General features: G+C 37.1%; 1 protein-coding gene and 1 pseudogene across 1 annotated transcript in view; one reads left to right on the top strand and one right to left on the bottom strand.

Annotated features, from left to right (window-relative positions):
• Positions 1-20,929, bottom strand: part of DPYD (dihydropyrimidine dehydrogenase) — an 864,530-nt gene that overhangs the window by 38,352 nt on the left and 805,249 nt on the right. The window lies entirely within an intron of this gene.
• LOC125173056 (AKT-interacting protein-like) lies at positions 10,614-11,702 on the top strand (annotated as a pseudogene).

Raw genomic sequence — 20,929 nt, 5'->3', positions numbered from 1 at the left:
TCAGAAATCCTCAGGGTTTATGACCAGGTGGCATCACATCCACAGTCTGTGGATGAAATATTGGACTGAGTCACAAATTATAACTCTTTCCCTATTTACAGAACATGCTGAGTCCTTGTAAGCTGTAAAATATGAATAATGTTTTCAAACTTCCAAGGTTGGGTGAGTTCATGAACTGTTTCAGGCTTTACTGGTGGAAGGTACAACCACAAATATCTTGGCTACTTCTCATTGTGAAATAATAATAAATGTATAGACAATTAAAATAAATAAAATATTTGTTAAATGAAGGCTATTATAATCTGCATAATTTGAGGAGTCTATACAGATCACAACCAATGCTTCACTGTAATTATCTTTACAGAATTTGGTTTGGTTACAAGTCACTGAAGACACTATGTATACAAAATCAACCACATGCATATTAGAAGTGGAGATTAGTGAGGTCAGACACGAAGGTGCCAAGTCAGTAAGAATAAAACATAAGCACATGTATGGTATTATTTGGTGTGGAAAGTTACAGGACGTTGGAAGAAAATGAATCTTTCTACTAAAGTACTGCAATATACAGAATGATCACTGGTCTTTGGGTGCAGAGATGAACACACTTGGTCTCTAAGACAAGTCACTTCCCTATGTGGGCCTCAGTTTTCATCTGTGTACAATGGGGACAGCAATGACCATTCTGCCTACTTGCTCTTCGTAACAACTGTGTGAAATAGGAAGGCACTAATAGATTATTAAAATACAACTTTTACTATTTTGAAAACTACAAACCAATACAGAACCTAAGTGTTACTTTATTATAGTGAACATAATTTGTATTTATGTACGGTTATTTTGCATCTTTACAATATAAAGATAAAATGAGTATTCTGCATTATAAAAGTGTCACAGAATACTAGCCTCACATGAAGAAAGACTTCCTAAGCTATAGTCCTTCCAATGCCTTAGGAAGACTTGGATGAAATAATTTGCCTTGGAAATTCGCCTTCAAAATGCTACTGCTTTCATGGCTAAATATTGCATAAAATGTCAAGGGCAAAAGCCAATGAGGGAAAATGGAATCAAAATTACTTCATACAATGGGATGAAAGCAAAGGAAAACAGAAAAGTAGGGTGATGAGGAAAATGGGCCTGCTATAAATATGAAAAATGTATTCAGGATTCAGGCTCTATTTGGAGCAAGAGTAGGAGATTAATCAGTCTTTTCCATATTTATTCAATATGATACTTGAGATTTTCCTACACAGAAACACTGGGATGACTGCTTTAAGCCTTTTTACCTGAAAGTGTGGCATAGGGCATAAAATATCACATTTTGATCCAATCAAAAACCCTATTTGGAGTTACTGTACAGGACACATTGGAAAAAATGATGATCATTTTAAAAGTCAAGTTTTAGGGTTTCAATGCTAAGCAGGAGATTTATATTGGAGAGAAAAGAAAAGTACAAGTTTTTAGTTGAAAAGAAAGAATTTTCTAAGATATTTAATTACCATACTAGTAGGGAGTATTTAACATGGGAAAGAATCTTTTATATGTGTGGCAAAGTGCTCCATAAACAATAGCTTCTGCATGCTCACATGGAAACACTAGCAAACATCCATAAGATAAAATTCATATCTGTACCTAGGTCGCTACTGAAGGCAGTCACTGCCTCACAAATTTTGGATTTTCCTCTCTGTTTCTTCTTTTACTTTCTAAACTATATTAGCATTACTTATGCATGCTTTTATTTTTCTGAGTATATCATAAACATTCTGAGGACAGGATACTTTTTGAACCTGTTTTATCGTCCCCTTAGTTCTTTGCATACAGTTGGCCTTAATTAAATATTTGATGAATGAATGAAGGATTAACATCAACCAAAAAGCTACACTGACAAGAAATTTCTGCTAACCTCATTGGGGTCACAGCTTAATGCTGACACTTTTCATATAAAATGTTCAGAAAGGTTCTCTCTAGGGGCATCTGGGTGGCTCAGCTGGTTAAGTGTCTGACTCTTGATTTTGGTTCAAGTCACTATCTCACAGTTGTAAGATCGAGCCCCATATCGGGCTCTGTGCTAAGAGTGAAACCTTGGGATTCTCTCTCTCTCTCTCTCTCTCTCTCTGTCCCTCCTCTGCTCGCATGCTCTTTTTCTCTCAAAATAAATAAATCAATACTAAAAAAATAAAAAAAAGAAACTTTATCTCTATGCACAATGCTTGGCAAGAATGAGATTCATCTAATGCTTAATGACCAAACAAGTAATATTTGGCCTCATCCATAATATTACATAAACGAAATTCCGATAATAACAGTGACTTTAAATTTTAACAACATCCTACAGCCTAATAGCATTTGTAGTAGTAAGGTATTTTAAGGTGCAGTCTCAACAATTACCTTATATTCAAAGGTTTAGAGCACAACAACACAAATAATTTCTTTGTATTTTTTTGGTTCTTTGTTTAAAGTTTTCTACCAAGAAAACAATAACAACCAACTATTTCACTCTCCTATTCGTAAAAATCAAACAACAAAATCAAACAAAAACCAAAAAATCAAACAACCAAAAAATTTATAGGCTATAGATCTTAAAAAAATATCATTTTATTAAAAATATCATTTGTTGAACAAGTGTGAACCTAGGCAATTACTGCATTAGATCAAATGTTAAGCTTCGGGAAACAATAATTCATTTGGGCTTTATGGGCTTTATGTAGGCCTTAGGGCCGGTCGTCTATGCTACAGGTCTTTAGACCCTCCTGCTCTTGACTGCCATAGCCTATTACAGAGATAAGCCTCCTGTTTGGCAATGGCTAATACAAAATGAAAACAGTAGTCAAAGAAACCAGCCATTAGGCTTGGAGCAGAATAATCGGTACATAGTTTTCTGAGCGTCATCAAACATCAACCAGTTGCTGAATATCATATGTCCTGAGAGGCATCAGGACCAAACTCTAAAACTAAATAACGTAGTTTTGTACTTACACTTTTAGAAATTATTTTTGCATATTATGTAATTTAATTTCCACAATAACAGAATTATTATAATATTGATGAAACCTGAGGCCCACAGATGTGGCAAGCACACAAGGCCCAGTGCCATGTAACAGTTAATGGCAGAGCAAACTCAAACCTAGACCTGTCACCTCCCGGCCTAGCACCTTCTCCTCTATATTGAGTGGCCATGTCCTTTCTGAGCTGTTTGGCTGCTGTTTCACCTAAAATTACCATGTGTCTTTTGGTACTTTAAGAGAAGATACCAAGGAAAAGATCTAATAAAATGTGTTCTTAAGAAAGACTCATTCTACGTGGTAAGCATTGAAGACATAATAGGGGGCAAAACAGTTATGATCCCTATCCGCAGGGAGTTCACAGTAGTTTATAAGGTAATGGGACTAAACATAAAGAAATAATTCTATAAACATATTCAACATTTATCACAATTCTCATTGATACATATATATCTGACCATTTAAGGTCAAATCCTCTCAGATGACAACCTCTAACCTTTTCTTGCAGTTATCAGGCTAAATCTTTGCCCATGTTTAACCCAATCATTCAGTCGTTCCATATTTACACTTGAAAACTGAAGGTGGCTGCAGAATATGACTGCTCCCCGCCCCAACTTCGTAACTATAACCTCAAGTGAGCACTCAATAGTGCCAACAAGCCTTGCTATGTTACTGCTGTCACTTTTCAGCTTTCTCACTTTACCGAGTGACATTTTTATATCTTCTTCTTGCTCCTAAAATCTAAACTGCCACTCCTTTTCATTCTCAGTTGAGGCTCTTGCCTCACATTATCAGTTTAAAATACTGAAGTAATTTTTCTATTCTAAATTTTATAAACCCCCCTCATCTGTGCTGTCATCCATCTTTTCTTCTGTTATGATGGGAAGTGTCCTGGTTCTTTCAAAGGAGCCACTGAGGGCTCTGTCTTGCATATATCCGATCATTCTTTAATTTTCATCTCTGACCATCCCATGATTCACTCTCATTTTCTTATTATTTCTGTTAACACACAAACATGCTCCAATCCCGCTCATCCTAAAAACAAATACACAAAACAAATAAAAGAACTCTTTGTCTCTGCAGCCACTTCCAGGCATTTTCATTTACCTATTTCCCTTCCAATCTCTCTTAGGTACTGATAATAGTGTCTGTTCTTCCACCCTTACCTCCCATTCACTCCTCAGTTATTCTTTCTGGAAATCTGTCCTCTTTTCCCAGCCACACGAAGGCTGTGGTGATGGGGCCAACAACCTTTATTTTGCAAATCATATGGCCACACTTTTGTGCTCATTTTACTTTATCTCTCAGTAGCATTCAACCTGGACCCTTCCCTCCTTCTTAAAATACTATCCGACTCTTTTTCCTACATCACTTCTATGTCTCCCTTACCGGGTAAATCTTTCTCTCTGAAACCTATAGGTTGGAATATCCAAGATTCAGTCGTAGACACTCTTTCTTTCCCTCTGTCAGGATACCCTTTGCAAATGATTTGATCTTGTCTTATGACTTTAAATATCATTTAAGCTATGGCTTTCAAATTTATAGCTCCAGTTCTGTTCTTTATACTGAGCTCCCGACTCTTACATCCAGTGACTTAATTAACACATTTAATTAATTGTTGAAAAGCAATCTCAAACTTAATATGTCTTAAGTAGATCCCTTGTTATTTCACTCCAAGTATTCTTTCCCCAGTCTTCCCTATTTTAGTTAATGGAATGACTGCTGACCCATTTGCTCAGGCCAAAAATCTAGGGCTATTCTGGATTCATTTTTTTCCCCTTATCTTCACCTCTAGATCCAATCCTTCAGCAAAACTACACTCCACCCTCAACATACGACTTAAATCTCTCTACTTCCCACCATCTCCATAGTCTAAGGCTCCACTGTCTTTCACCAGGAATACTCCTAACTGATCTGACTACTTTCTCTTTTGACTTGCTATAATGTACTCTCCATACAGTAGCCAGAGCAATTATCTTAAATAGAAATGAGAACATGTCTCTCCTCTACTTAAAATTCTCCAAATGATTTCCCAATTTACTTAAAATAAAACCTAAAAGCTTTGCAATGACTACAGGCTTATGTGGCTCCTGCCTACCCCTTCAATTTTATTTTTTGCCACTCTCCTCTTAATTTACTACACTGCAACCATACTGGTGTTTTTGCTGTTCCCAATAAGTCTTAGGGCCTTTATATGGAAAGTAGGTCCTCCAGATCATACTCTGTGTATCTCCCCTTTGATAATCATCATATTCTTTATTCATTTTGTATCTCCATCCTTTCTAGAAGATATGAGCTACCAGAATAGGATGTTCATAAGTTTTGTTCACTGATGTTTCCCGAGAACTTTGAACAATATCTGGCCTGCTGTACATTCTCAAATGAATAAATGTATGAGAAGCAGAATATTTAGGATAAAGAGTTCAGTCTTTGACGTTGGCTTTCAATCTTAGTTCCATTATTTACTAGGTTTTTGACCTGGTCAAATTTTGTTTTATCTTTATAAGGTCTCACTTGCCTCATTCATAAAATGTGAATAACATTTCACAGGGTTGTAGTAAGGATTATATAATTTATATAAAGTATATAAAATGAAGCCAGAGCTTGGTAAACAGTAGGCACTTATTAAATGTTAGTCCTTATCATCAACATCATTATTACAGAAATCCTCACGATGTGCTATAGTTTTCTATTATGAACTTACATATGCTTTAGCACATTTGCTATGTGCTTAATATGCTAGAGAAAACATTCCCCCTCCCTCCAGGAAACCATTTTTCCCCCAGCTTTTATAAGGGAAGTCAATGGATTAAGCATGTTTTACATGATAGAGAATTTGCTTATTTCACATTTAGACTACCTACACCCTATACAGTAAGGATTGCTCACATAGTTATATAATTTTATGTTTCACATGTCGAAATAAGTAAAATTAAGAAAATTAAGATTTGATAGTTGAGAAGTAAGCGTAAACACTAGTTCTTAAAGAATGAAGGCAAGGCCATTCTGTAGTCTGAAGTAAATGCTGTCATCTGTGGGGGTTGGGGAAAGATGCTAAGATCTGAGCCCATTACTGTGCTACTTCATGAACATCTGGCAGTCTGTCACTTCACAGGCAACAACATCTTCTCTAAACAGAATAGACTTGAATTCATCAGGGATTCCCATAGTACAGTATATGCTTAACTTAAGTACCTGCTTTCCGTGATTTCCATAGATTATCATATTCATGACACTGTGGAGTGAAAGCATTCTTCTCACTCTCTAACCAGAACATGAAAAAGAAATTAAAACATTGGCAGGCACTTTGTCTCCAGTTTGTTGGACAAGTAAGAAAAGGATTTTCCACCCATTTATGTAAATGAAATTCTGTCAACTTCGAGCATTTTAACAAAGATGACAGCCGTCTGTCTATTAATAAATACCTGACAGGATAACAATTACAATTGTAGTTGACTGGTTTTCTTTCAATTAATGTAGGTCAGTGGGTATTTAAAAAAATTCTTTAGGATAAATTTGAAAACCCCAATAACTTCTCCCCTCATCTCTAGTAGCCCAGGAAGAAATTTCAGTATGTTCATTTTTGCCTTCGTAAGTGGTTTTAGAACATTATGGCCAAAGCCTTGTAAATACATAGAGCTATGCAATTAAATATGTGTGTGCTTACTGTGTGTATACACACATAAATATGAATACATGTAAGACATCCATATTTGAGTCTAATATTTGAATTCTATAGAAAGACTTAAAGCATAGTAGGCCCTCTGTTATTTAGAAGTAGTTATTCAGATTAGGGATTATCTTTGTGCTACTTCTTTCTGACTTTGGATTTTATTCATTGTTGACTCTAAGAAAAGAAGGGTAAGGATATGTAACAAATTAATTAATCTGGTTACCCATCAATCTTTGGGAACATGTTTAGTAGAGAAAGAAGTGAATTCAATGAATAAATTGAGTTTTGAGGGATTATCTATGGAATTCATTAATCCACCTTGGCCCAATGTCCCATTAGTTAGATTTTAGAAAGTGACTTTCTAAACAGAATGAGGATGAGATTTTGAATTTTTTTGTGAGCGATCTTTCCAAGAGAATGTGTTTTCCTCTGTCTAGTGGAGTTTGAGAGAGAATCTATGTTGATGTATTAGAATACCAGTTACAAGTACTCCCCAATGAGTAATTTTATGTTTTTCTACTACAAATTGAAAACACAACATTGTATTTCATCCCATTTAAGATGTTACCACGTTTTGTGTATATGATAAGAGGAAAATAATAAGCAAAATAATTTTTTTAAATATTACTAAAACTTTTAAGCATTCACAGTCTGCTAATTTAAAGATAAATTAATTGCAAGACATCCTGGAAAAAATGAATGTCTTAGAATGGATGAAATGCACTGTGTTCATCAAATACTTACTGGCTCATTTTTAACTTTCTTTCTCATAGTAGCCATAATATGGTATCTCAATTTTCTGAGAGCCATGCTATGTGGAAATTACATCATCATTCCTAAAATCCTATTTGTAAATAAGAGTCCAAATTTTAGGAATATGAAACAACAGCAACGAAATTATCATCAGACAAAAGCAGGGAACAAACACTGTTCTATTTCCAGCTTTACGCCAGAAAACAATGTGAGTAACCAAAAGAAAAAGGCAGAGAGGAGTAGTCACTGGATGCTTCTGATTTGGGTTGAGTCCAGAGCTGAATGCCTCTGACATAGGTGTCTGTTGTTTCTTGAATTCCATTCCACCCCTCCCCCGCCACCCCATCTCTCCTCTACAAGTTAAGTAATGCCAATTTTTTAAACTGAAGAATATGTAAAATATGTATTTGTATTTATGTCTTCTAAGGTGGTTTCTAGGGGCAAATATCACAAATAACCTCATTCCTTCAAAGAAAACCATAATGTCTGAATGTTTTTTAAGAGCACAATTCACCTCTTGAATTTCTGTATGAACATCTTTGCATGAGCTAAATACCTGGGCAGTTGACAGACTTAGTTATTTCTAGGAAAAATTTCTGTTGATCAGCATGCAGGGATTAATTCAAGCACTGCTCCTTAGAGATACTTTTTCTAGGACAGAATGAGCCACAGGGAGAAAGATACACAAGGCAATGTCAAAAGATACAGCATCATTATGCCATTTAATGGTTGATGTGGGTTACGTCAGCCAAGTCCTAGGAAAGTAGGTTTTCCCTGAATAAGAATGACTCAAAAAGATAATGTCATATTTTATTAGAATCTATAAAATCATAAGCAAATACCATGTATTCCTATTAGTCATCCAATGATAGAAGTGTGTATATGATGGTACTAATGGATTCCTTAAATGCAAATTACTGCTAAATTCCTAAGTAAACTGCCCCCCACTTCAGAGACATTGTAATCCATCTCTTATGTCAGATGAACTGGGGGACTTATCCTTCTGAATCCATAGGCTTTACTGCTTTTCTTCATTTATCTCTCATACTCAGTAATCCTTTTACCTCTCCTTTCTAAGTTTATAATTTAAATGCAATCTATTCACTACTGAAAAAAAGACCCTAGTATAAATGGGATGTCTTTGAGTTATGGCTAAAGAAGCCATTACTGGTTACACAGTGGTCTGGATTCTATTACACATTTGACAATCTGGGGAGACTCACTGTCCACTTGCCTTCAAAAATGTTTTGTGTCAACACACAGAATTAAGGCTGGGTGCTGGCTTTGGGTCTTCTTTTGCTCTGACTTTCATATGATCTTGCATTTCATGTTTGAAGGGAAAGTCCTTGAGGACCAGAACTGGCTGCAGTAAGTTCTCTCTTTTTCATCATAATGGATTTTGATTTTATTATTTAAAAATTTCAAAGCAACAGATTGTCTAAATTGTCATTTATTTTGCAAAATCTTAGATGGTCATTAAAAAGAAAATCATATTTAGAAGGATTATAAGAAGTATATAAAATTCTTACATAATATATTTTTAGGAGAAATAAAAACCATTAGAGCAGTATATGAAGTGCTACAATTTAAGAAATTATTGTTTCCATACGTATACAGTTACCTGCATAACAATTGGGATCTCTGAGTAGTGAGATTAGAGGTGATCTTTTTTACAGTTATGTCTTTTGCTAATTTTCTATAGTGAGCACGTTTACTTGTATACCATTATTTAAACAAAATATTGACTTAAATGGCACACTAATGGGAAGTAGTACAAAAACTTTGTGGGAATAAAATTATAATTATTATTATGGCCCAAATCATTATCCTATTGTTGTTGTTTTTTAATATGAGCTTCAAATCATAATTTAGAATGGTAGCTATCAAGCAAACCTAAGCTGTGAGAGAATGCATATTTAATGGCTAAACTGACAGAAATTTGTTAAGCACACACTTTAGGCCTAATTCTAAAATATGTTTAAATATATATCAAATCAGAAATGTTCAGTCACTCTAGCAAAGCACTCTATATATTTGAGGTTATAGATTTTTATTTCTGAATATATGACAAAATGCCCATCCTTATGGGGTGTTGGTATATTAACATACCTCAAAGAATTAAACTGTAATGTGAACTTTCCAAGAATTAAAACTCTAGTGCTAGCTTGTAAGAGAGTGAGTTATTTTTCATTTATATTTCTCAAGGAAGATATATATTTAGATAGATATGCATATGAAAATATTTATACACAAATAAACAAAATAAAACTTTGTCCCTGCAATGTTGAGCTATCCAAACAACTGTAGTTTTCTGAATATCCCTGAGCCTAAAAAGACTGCATCACTAGAGCACTATTTGGTGGCAAGTACTATTGGCAAGTATCCTCTGTACTTCCAGACAGAATGAACAGAGCAGAACAGAGCTATAGAGCTAAGTGTTACCCTCACATTAAGTTCCGATTGGTTCATTTGTGGATTAAATAAGAAGAACATTGTTTTCAATTTGAAAAAAAAAGTTAATGTTTTATTTATTTTGAGAGAGAGAGAGAGACAGAGACAGAGCACAAGTAGGGGAAGGGCAGAGAGAGGGAGACACAGAATCTGAAGCAGGCTCCAGGCTCCGACCTGTCAGCACAGAGCCTAATCTGGGGCTCAAACCACGAGCCATGCGATCGGGACACTTAACCGACTCAGCCACCCAAGCACCCCAAGAAGAGCATTTTTGATTGGCTACTGATGTCTTTCGTAGCCCAGTCCTTATAAGTCAGTGAGAATGGGAGAAGTTTCACAAAGATAATGAAACCAATTTGTTAAAATATGAAACAAAGACTATATATTCATTAGAGGTGGTAGCAGCAAATATCCTGACATTGGAAAAATAAGGTATCTGTAAGGGAGTTAGAAGATCTGTAAACAACAATTGGTGAGAGAGAGTGAAAGGTGGGATTTTATACATTTTTAAGACCCATAAAGGTAACATCTACTTCATAAGCATTTAAAAATGGGCTTTCGTATGAGTGATTTGTATTATCTCACCTCCTTGTCCTGACAGTCTCTCAAGGCCAGAGTCATTAGCCCCTGTTTAGCAGAAAGGAAACCAAGCATGGGGAGCAGTAAAGTGAATCCCGAGGACAGGAGACTTTGATGACACAGATCATTGAATGTCTTTGTTTGAAGTTCATGTTATGAACCCTTTCTGGAGCATGTCTGCAAGCTCTGTATGGAAATGGTCCGATGGTAAAGAGAAGACATTAATAGGGGATGTGATAACTAATCCTCTACACACTGCTCCAAAGAAACAGCTGCCTTCTATTCCCCAGAATGCTTTGCTCATAGCTAAGCGGACATCTCCTGCCCCAGCAATAGACAACAAATGGTACACGTGCTTCCTATGGACCCTTCTAGCTGGAATACACTTTTGCAGAATTTATATTGGTTGTGAAGCATAAGTTACCAGGTATCTATCTATGTGCAGTCACCTTACTGCTCTGCATTAATGTGATTTGGAGTAGTATTCATACAGCTTGGACAGTGTATTTAAGTTCACATCCCTGGTAACTACCCAGATAGTGAAAGTCCATGCTTGGTTTCTGATATTCCCATCTTTCACCTGCTAGTTGATCCCACTTCAGATGAACTAGATGTGAAGGGAGTATTTGCAAACTAGAAGCAGAACCATAATCATATTTGGCAAGTATTAATGTATGCAAGGAATGCTTTCTACAAGATTGATATGTAAGGCCCCTAAACCCAGAGGCTGTAGTACTGTATGAAAAAGATGCTCAGCTTTTTATGTATTTTTTTCTAATGTTTATTTATTTTTGACAGAGAGAGAGACAGCGCATGAGTGGGGGAGGGGCAGAGAGAGAGGGAGACACAGAATCTGAAACAGGCTCCAGGCTCTGAGCTGTCAGCATAGACCCTACACGGGGCTCGAACTCACAGACCACGAGATCATGACCTGAGCCCAAGTCAGATGCTCAACTGACTGAGCCACCCAGGCGCCCAGCAGGTTTTTAAAAGTAAAGTGGTTGACAATGTTAAAATGTGCACTGCTTGTTGGTTTGACAACCTAAAATAGAAGGCCTTTATGCATTAAATTAACTTTTCTCCGTAGAATCTTTCTGTACATGATGAAGCCAGAGAGAAGATGCTGACTCAGAAAAAGAAGCCTGAAATAAGCACAAATAAAATTTCTTATTGCTGGCCTGTCATGGGTAAAGCTTGGTTCAGGACAAGCTTTCAGTAGAGAAGGGAGAAGAGTAGCAACTTAAAGCCCCGGTGAATCTGGTGTGCCATGCAATTTCCTGCTGGACCTGGGTCTAGTTAGCGCTGATCAAAGACAAAGGGCTGTTTGAAGGGTAAAACCGTGTGAATAAGGACCACTATCAGTGTTGTCCGTGGATGCTTAGTTCTAACAGCAAGTTTTGGAAACCTCCCTTCAGGTAATTAATGCATTACTTCTGTCAGAGTGTCTCTAGGGTGGTTATCTAGTTTAGTACTGTAAATTATTGGGGACCTTGAGGTTTAACTATTTTTCTGAAGATAGTCCTAAAGGTGAGGTACATTCATTTAAACTAATAGAGTAGACAGAGCTCAGCACTATGTAATGATTTTTAAATCAGTGGTTTCAGTTGTACACATGTTAGTATATGGAGAGGAGAAGTAAAGTGATTTGAAAGCCTGGATAATCTTCCATCTGAATGATCCAATTAAGTTAAACCAATGTTTATGAGCACCCACAATTCTTTAGGCATTGATCTCTCTAGCTGACTCACTATTCAGCGAGGAGACCCAAATTGAGTGTATCTTGGATACCTTCTAAAGGGAAGCTATGATGTGTCTTACTGAGACACTAATTTAGGAGGCCTGGCTATATCCAGCCGGTGTGAAATGAGAGAAATGGGTAACTTTTGTCACAGAATTCATTTCTGTATACAATCTCTTTCTTGAAATGTTTTGTAGTGGAGATGAATTACTGAATTGGGTTATTTTCTTCTAATATCCACCCTAACAGATGCTTGAACAAGAAACTTAAGTCCCCTAAGATAAAAAGCAGCATAATGACAGGTTCAATGTGCTAACACTACAGGTTTCCTGTATAAAACTTTTATTGGTTGCCTTATCATCATCAAGAGTCACTCATTTATTTGATGCTTTCAAGTACTATATATATGAATGTATGGATGAACAAAGACTTTTTTCCTGAACAGTCTTCACTAAAAGATTACTTCGGAATCATAGGTGAAAGCTTTATTATTGCTATATAATTGCAGGGGACACCTAGAGGAAGCCAGGTCATGCACTGTTATCATCTTTCTCTTCTACTGATTCAACCTAGAATATACTGGGATTTATCCACATTCTACCAAGTTAATAAAGAGAAAATTAGAAGACAAAATTAGTCCATTATCTGGATCTATTACATGGAACTTTAGTTTCATTATAATATCAAAGATTCAATTTTAATATTATTTGGTTTACAATTTTGCACCTTTATTCTTAAGTGGAAAATGGTCTATATATATATATATATATATATATATATATATATTTTTTTTTTTTTTTTACTGCAGTATTATCTGGTTTTGTTAGTAAAGTTGATCAAGTTTCATAAATTGATTAGGGAGTTTTTTATATCTTTTTTAAGCTGGAATTTTTTAAATAACAGAAACTCCGACAAAATTATCAGCTATTCAGCTGTGAAACTACTTGTTCCTATTATCTTTTGAATGGTGAATTTTAAAATCTGCTTTCCAATTCTTTAGGTGATTATTGGTTATATATTTTCAAAATTTGGTAATTTATAATTGATAAGAAATTACCTCCTCCCTCTACACTTTATTGCCAAAGAGTCATGCATAACAATTCATTCTTTAATTCTCTCCTCTGAGGTTACAGTTCTGTTTTCATTCCTACACAGTAGATTCTTACTTTTCCTTTTTTGAACTATAATGATAGTTTTATCTATTCATTGGCCTTTTCTTTTCACATGTCTCTTTTTGTTTTCTTCTTCTTTTTTCCTTTTTTGGTTATTTCTAAATAGACCTTGCTGATACTCAGGAAAAGGAGATGTTCTTGGTAGATCCACTGCCTCCCCTCCCAGTCCAGGCTAACCTTCCCTTCTTGGGCATCCTGAGCTTTCTTTATAATCTTCAGGTTCCATTGTGAAAACACCTTCTTTCTTTTCCCTTTTCTTTCCCCCCTGCCCTTAACCTTTTGCCTAGATGCTTTTTCCATGTCTCTTTGTTTCTTTTTTAAAACTTTTAATTTAATGTATTTGTTAAATTTACATCCAAGTTAGTTAGCATATAGTGCAACAATGACTCCAGGAGTAGATTCCTTAGTGCCCACCCCCCTCCCACAACCCCTCCAGCAACCCTTTGTTTGTTCTCCATATTTAAGAGTCTCTTATGTTTTTGTCCCCCTCCCTGTTTTTATATTATTTTTGCTTCCCTTCCCTTGTGTTCATCTGTTTTGTATCTTAAAGATCTCCTATGAGTAAAGTCCTATGATATTTGTCTTTCTCTAATTTTGCTTAGCGTAATACCCTCTAGTTCCATCCATGTCTCTCTTAAAAAAATTTTTTTTAATGTTTTATTTATTTTTGAGACAGAGAGAGACAGAGCGTGAGCAGGGCAGGGGCAGAGAGAGAGCGAGACACAGAATCCGAAGCAGGCTCCAGGCTCTGAGCTATCCGCATGGAGCCCGACGTGTGGCTTGAACTCACAAACCAGGAGATCATCACCTAAGCTGAAGTTGGACGCTTAACCCACTGAGCCACCCAGGTGTCCCCCATGTCTCTCTTTTTTGACATTTTTTTCAAGTCAGAAACTTCCCAGCATATAGAACATTTAAATATACATGTGTCTATGTATATAAAATACAATATATATATATGTATATATATATATATATACACACACACACACACATAATATATTTTATTTTTTTTTTTAATTTTTTTTTCAACGTTTATTTATTTTTGGGACAGAGAGAGACAGAGCATGAACGGGGGAGGGGCAGAGAGAGAGGGAGACACAGAATCGGAAACAGGCTCCAGGCTCTGAGTCATCAGCCCAGAGCCCGACGCGGGGCTCAAACTCACGGACCGCGAGATCGTGACCTGGCTGAAGTCGGACACTCAACCGACTGCGCCACCCAGGCGCCCCTAAACACACATAATATATTTTAATAATAGATGTTTATAAAATAGATTCCATGGCTTCTAAAAAGGGGCAGGGATGGGGAGGACATCAAAAATTAGGTCCAGCAATAAACTACTTTTATTAAGTTTCTCTGTTTGCTTAAGCACTGGGAAATGGCTGTGTCTATTGAAAAGAGTACCAAGTCTGGAAACAGGAGATCAGGAGATTAAGGTTCTGGGTCTTTGTTCACATTATTTTTTTTTTCCTGCCAGATTCGAAAATTGAGTCTTTTCCAAGGTATCTTTCACCAAAATTTCCTCTTATTTCTTGCTCAAAAGATTAGAGAAATACATAGGGCCAAACTGGGGGGAAAAACCCTAATATTAAGTTTTGTAGTCACTTGAATTTGCTTCAAAACTTTTAAAAAGCTTGTTTGTTTTTAATGATTTACATTTCAGTGGTTTAGACCAGGTCACCAGAGGACTGAAGTATAGTGAGAAAATGACTGGGTTGGTTGTGAGTGGGAAAGAAGTTCCTAAATTTAGGTGTGTGACTTTGGAATCCCGGGTCCCAGGATGAACCCGGTATCTGCATGATGCCCTGAGCGAGGAGCAGAGATCCCATAACGGACACCTCATAATGTAAGATAAACTCTATCATCATTTAAGACATTTTTAATGGGAAGATTAATAATATAGTATTATTTAGTGATGAAGGCAGAAAACCCTCATTGTTTTTCCCAGACTTTGGAGATAAAAGGTCTTTGCCTTCAGATACTGGCAATTTTGAACAAAACGTCTTCAGTACAAAGCACACTAGGTGCATTGTTTTTGGTGACTTCTGGTGATGTAATAGAGGCCAGACAGAACAGTATCTGAAAAGAAAGCCTTATGCTGTGCAGTCTGTAACTCTGGCTCACAAACATTAGGAAGTGGATTTTATGCCATGATAACACATCTCGGCCCTTCAGTGTGTCCCCAAAAGCCAGGTGAGAGTTCTGGGTAACAGCTCTGTGCTAGAACACCATTCAAGGCAATGACATGGAAATTAGCACACCCAGTGTCCCGCTCTGCTGCTGAGTCCCTCGATTTCCATGATTTGACAGGAAGATGATATCAAAGGCTGCGGAAAGGTGTTAAGGGAGAGCTCAGATGCTAGTGTGGATGCCAGAGCAGGTGAGCAGTTAGGATCGCGTGTCACAGGCTGACAGGAGAGGGAGTGTCAGGCTACCCTGTGAGTGAAGCGTTGAACATGGGCCCTATCATAGAAAATATGCTTTTTGTTCAAACTCTCAATATCTGGAGGGAGGGGCAGCCTTTCTGGCATGAATGCTCTACTGCTGTGAGGACGCAGTGAAAGGTCGTCTCAGGGTTTGTTTAAAAAGGTCAGCTCAGGAACTACTGACCCCCATGACTCCATCCTGACAGTTTCAGCCCTCTCTCAGAATCGCTCTTGTCACTTCTAGCCTCCTGTGCTTTTCTGAAAACAAAACCCTCTACCACCTGCCGTCCATTATTCCATCAGTGAGCAACATGCGCTCTCTTCGGCTGATATTTCAATTTATTTGTGGTTAGATGTGCAATAATCCTATGACTGAAGCTGAGGGAACAGTTTAAAGATTTAAAACAAAACAAAGCCAGTGCTTCAAACATCTCTTCATGCAAAGCTTACCAGCCACAAAAATGTGGCTAATTCTCATCCATACAAAAGCAAAACTAAGACACGCAGATGGTCAGTGCCCGCGCTCTGCAGAGGGAGAAGCAGGGTTGGCTCCAAGTAACAAATAATTATCCAGGTCCTTTGTAAATCAAGTTGTACCACTTCTCCTGTGAGCATCCACAAAGGCGGCTGCATATATTTGCTATTAGCTTCTTCTTTGTCTGGGGATTTTGTTAATGCCCTTTCTTCATATAAGTTTGCGTCGCCTTGTTCTCACATTTGACACCGACTGAAATAGCCTCGCAGAACCTTTGTTTCTATTTTCTTCAAAATGTGTATTCCTCAATGAGGTTTCATCTTAATCTCTTCTTTTCAAAAGGATATGAATTGAACATGCAGAGAATCAGCCTAACAGGACCGATTATCAATTTCCATTTCCTTTCAGCGCCTTTGCCACCCGTGGGCCTCCTAGACAGCTTTCCTTGGAGACAAAGGGTGTCTGAAACGGACAACTTTATTTTATACACTGGTCTATCTTAGTGGACGACAGAGACTCATCGCCCATAATAAATCCTGCCTCTGACCCTTTTATATAATGCACAGCTGAGCTAAAAAGGAAATCAATGTTGCAATTTTAATTTAGCACTTTCATTCTGTTAATTTATCTAAAAAATCCTATGCCATGACTTTCCCTTGTCAAAACAGCCAATTCCTGTCAATGTGAAAATGCTTTGAGTTTCGTCCCTTTTTTTTAATAGTGTGGCTGTAAAAACCATGGGTCACATATTAAGCCCTCCGTGTTTTTCTTGTGAGTGCAAAGCTCCTTTTGAAATCAATGTGCACACAGCAAGTTGGAGAGATGTGTAGCGTCTCTAGGGAGAAAGCAATCCAGGCCTACATTGTTAGCTTTGCTAAAGATGCTCGTGAAACACTACAAAAATGGGATGCCAACTGTCTGACGTGTGTATTTGGTAGTGAAGCCCTATCATTTTAGTAAACTGGGGCTATTTAATCACGCTTAATCCCTGGGGAGAGTTCTAAGTAATGAACATCACTGTGTTTTCTGTCAGTGCACCAAAAAAGGACTCTTTGGCTTCACTCTTTTCTCCCTATATTTCAGAACTTGAGAATAACCTGCAGACAGAACCTTAACACTGCTCTGGGCACTATCCTCTCACTGGAGACAGAAGCCAGATCAATATCACATAGCAAACAGCACTATGGTAGGAAGGGTGCAGAAAATCCCACAAGGAGGGTGAAATCTGCTGCATTTTCAACAGGAATCTCATGTCAAAGGAATTGTTTCTTAAAGTCTTCTTTCAAATATCACATTTCCTAGCCATCTTATTTAAATTAAAATTTTTTCTGCCTCCTGCCACTCCCCTAGCTGTGTCTGTCTATACTCCTTCTGTGCCTTTTTTCCCACTTAGCTAGCACTTACAATTTTCACCTTTACTTTATAACTTATTTATTTTGTTTATTGTCCATCTCCATCCCAAGTACAATGTAAATGACTATGTGTTCACTAAATTATCCTTAGAACATGGCACAGTGTTTGACACATGGTAGGTGCATAATAAATATGTTTCCCAAAGAAATGTTATGAGGCCACATCTGCTAGGTTGTCTGTCCCTTGAGAGTGGGAATTGCACCTTGAATGTCACCCCAGTACTGAGGCCCCACGTAGAGGGGTTACTGCAGGCTGCTCTGCATACTGATTGTGTTTGGGAAGAAAACCACTTGTTGCTCTTAGAACCTTCTGGACCTCCGCAAGAAGTTTGGTATGAGAGAGGAAGCCCAACTCCAAACCCAGGACGAGAAATTAGCTGAAGTATGGGCTTGTAAATAGTCAGATTTGGGGACTTGTGTGTTACAGACACGAACCTAGCTGGTCTGATTGTGACACAAGACTTTAGCTATTGGTCCAGCATACTTTAAGTAAAGTAGTTCAGTGAGGGCTATTATGGCATAATTACCATGCCAGACACTGCAGGGGAGACAGCCTATGTCTACAGGTAGATTATGATCTAGGCAGGTTAGTTTATATGTTCCAAGTCCAGAACAGGACATGGGATATACTGTCTTGAAGGACAGTGCTTTCAACAGCAGAGATGAGATAAATGGCATTAAAAGCACTGGCAATGGTGGCAAGAGAAGCAGAACGCATTTGAGAAATAGCAATTAGCCTCAGGTAGTCAGTCCACTTACCTTGTAGACATGCTTACTAGAAGGAAAGTTAAAAAGTTAAAATCATAGGTGGTTAATTATACTGGAGATTGGGTATTAAATGCTGTATTATTTTATTGGGGAAACACATAGCTATTAAGGAGAGAGTAGACTCCTTCAGAAATCTATGTTTTGGGAAATATGTTTTGTTTTATTTTGTTTCTGTGGGAGTAATGGGGAATGTTGGCAAATATAATTAGTCAAGTAAATAAATATTTATAAGTACTTTATAAGTATAAACCTTAAGAACTATGGAATTTATCCAACTTCTAATTATTAAGAGATAAAATTAGAATATTCCAGAATGGAGTCATGTACTTGCTTTTCAAAGACTTCCTAGACAGAGATTTTGCAACTTTGCTCATCAACCTTTCTAGTATTCTGACTGGTTAAGGAATTCTTCCTTCTTTGCAAACCAAACTATTTAACCTTCAGGAGAATCAATCTTACCTGATTTTATCCTCCGTGTGCCTAGAGAATTATCATATGGCATTACCAAAAGTCAGCCTGCTATATATGCCTGAAGAGAGTAAGCAAGTAAATTTTGTTGAAATTCTGTTCTCTAAAAACCCCATTGCTTTCATCTTTCCTGATTTCACTCATTTAATCTTTAGTTTTAAAAAAGTAGCTCTTAACCATCTTTGCTATCTTTACATTTCTTCCTGAAAATTGACAATGAAAACTGCACTTTGACCTAAAAGGAGTGTGACTTTTGCAGAGACTAGTGGATGATCATTTTGTGACTCTTTCATGCCATTGATTGACATTTTCGTTCTTGATTGTACTGCTCTGATTAGTCAAATTAAGTATAAGTTTGCGTTTTCCCTCAGATAATTTTCTTCTATACTTAGATCTGGTTAGACTGTCCTCTGTTATCTTGAAAGTCAAGGTTCACTACCATGTGGCCAGGGAATAGTGAAACGTGGTCTTTCTTGACACATTTATTTAAAATTTAAAGGTAAAACCTCCATTTTCAGGGGTGCCTGGGTGGCTCAGTCGGTTTAGTGCTGACTTTGGCTCAGGTTACGATCTCGCGCTTTGTGGGTTCAAGCCCCACATCGGGCTCTGTGCTGACAGCTCAGAGCCTGGAGCCTGCTTTGGATTCTGTACCTCTCTTTCTGTCCCTCCCCTGCTCACACGCTGTCTCTCAAAAATAAACAAACATTGGGGCGCCTGGGTGGCGCAGTCGGTTAAGCGTCCGACTTCAGCCAGGTCACGATCTCGCAGTCTGCGAGTTCGAGCCCCACGTCAGGCTCTGGGCTGATGGCTCAGAGCCTGGAGCCTGTTTCCGATTCTGTGTCTCCCTCTCTCTCTGCCCCTCCCCCGTTCATGCTCTGTCTCTCTCTGTCCCAAAAATAAATAAACTTTGAAAAAAAAAAATTAAAAAAAAAAAAAAATAAAATAAACAAACATTAAAAAAAACTTTAAAAAAAAGCCTCCATTTTCAGTTGAGGAACTAGAGACTGAAAATTTTAATATTAACAATAACATTGTAGGTCCTCATATGAATTCTGAAAATTGGGTATTTTTCCATTTTAGAAACCTATGCTTTGTATATCAGTCAGTACTAAGATATACACATAAAGAGTTTACCACACTTCCTATAGTTAAAATTTATTTTTCTAATAAATTCTGCTTCCAATATTAAGGCTGGGGTTTGACCAGTTCATTGAGACTTGGTCCTTTATTATCGTCTGAAATTGGTACTTTCCCGATGAATTTAAGAAAACCAGTAAAAATTCAATTGAATAGGGTTTGAAATATAGTACCTTCAATAGCCCAGAGGACTCTCTTATTTTCTAAATCTGATAAGCAAGGTAAATATATGAAGAAAAATATATATACTCTTTGACATCACATTTATAAACTAGCTTATTTATAAAATTTTTCTTTATTGGTCCTTTGAATGTAAGCGAATCAACAATCTAGATGATTTAAAAATGGATGAGAGCATTTATTAATCAAGAAAACATAGATGAAGGCATATCAACATTTACTTTTGTGTTTTAATTCCTTCATTCATCTTTCTCTAATTTTTATATTTTCTACCTAATCTTTATGAGATTTTTTAAAGCTTCATTACAATATCCTTTTTCTCCTTTAGCCTCTGCTGTGCTTAGACAGACATCTTTACTGAGTTGTCAGGACAGTGCAGGTTCTGAGCCTCACAGCATATAGGAGTAGCCCGGGTGATTTGGATCAATGTGCAATAACAAATCTGGGTCCCTGCCAAATTTGGTTTGCCATTGTGAAGTTCCATTCCTGCACTTTAAATCATGATGGAGTTTCTTGAATTCCACTTTTGCTTGAATTTTATCTCATTTAAACAACTTTGGAAGAAGTATTTTGCACCCTCGATTTCTGTGTGAAAGTCACTGATCAACTGGTGGATTTATGATTTGGAATGACACAATGTCTGATGTGTAGGAACCAGAGGAAATCTTCATAATGAACTTCTTCTTTGTCAC

The sequence above is a fragment of the Prionailurus viverrinus genome, chromosome C1 (genome assembly GCF_022837055.1).
Source record: "Prionailurus viverrinus isolate Anna chromosome C1, UM_Priviv_1.0, whole genome shotgun sequence".
NCBI classification, from domain to species: Eukaryota; Metazoa; Chordata; class Mammalia; order Carnivora; family Felidae; genus Prionailurus; species Prionailurus viverrinus.
Note: the sequence above shows the minus strand (reverse complement) of the source record. Positions and strands in the feature narration are given on the sequence as shown.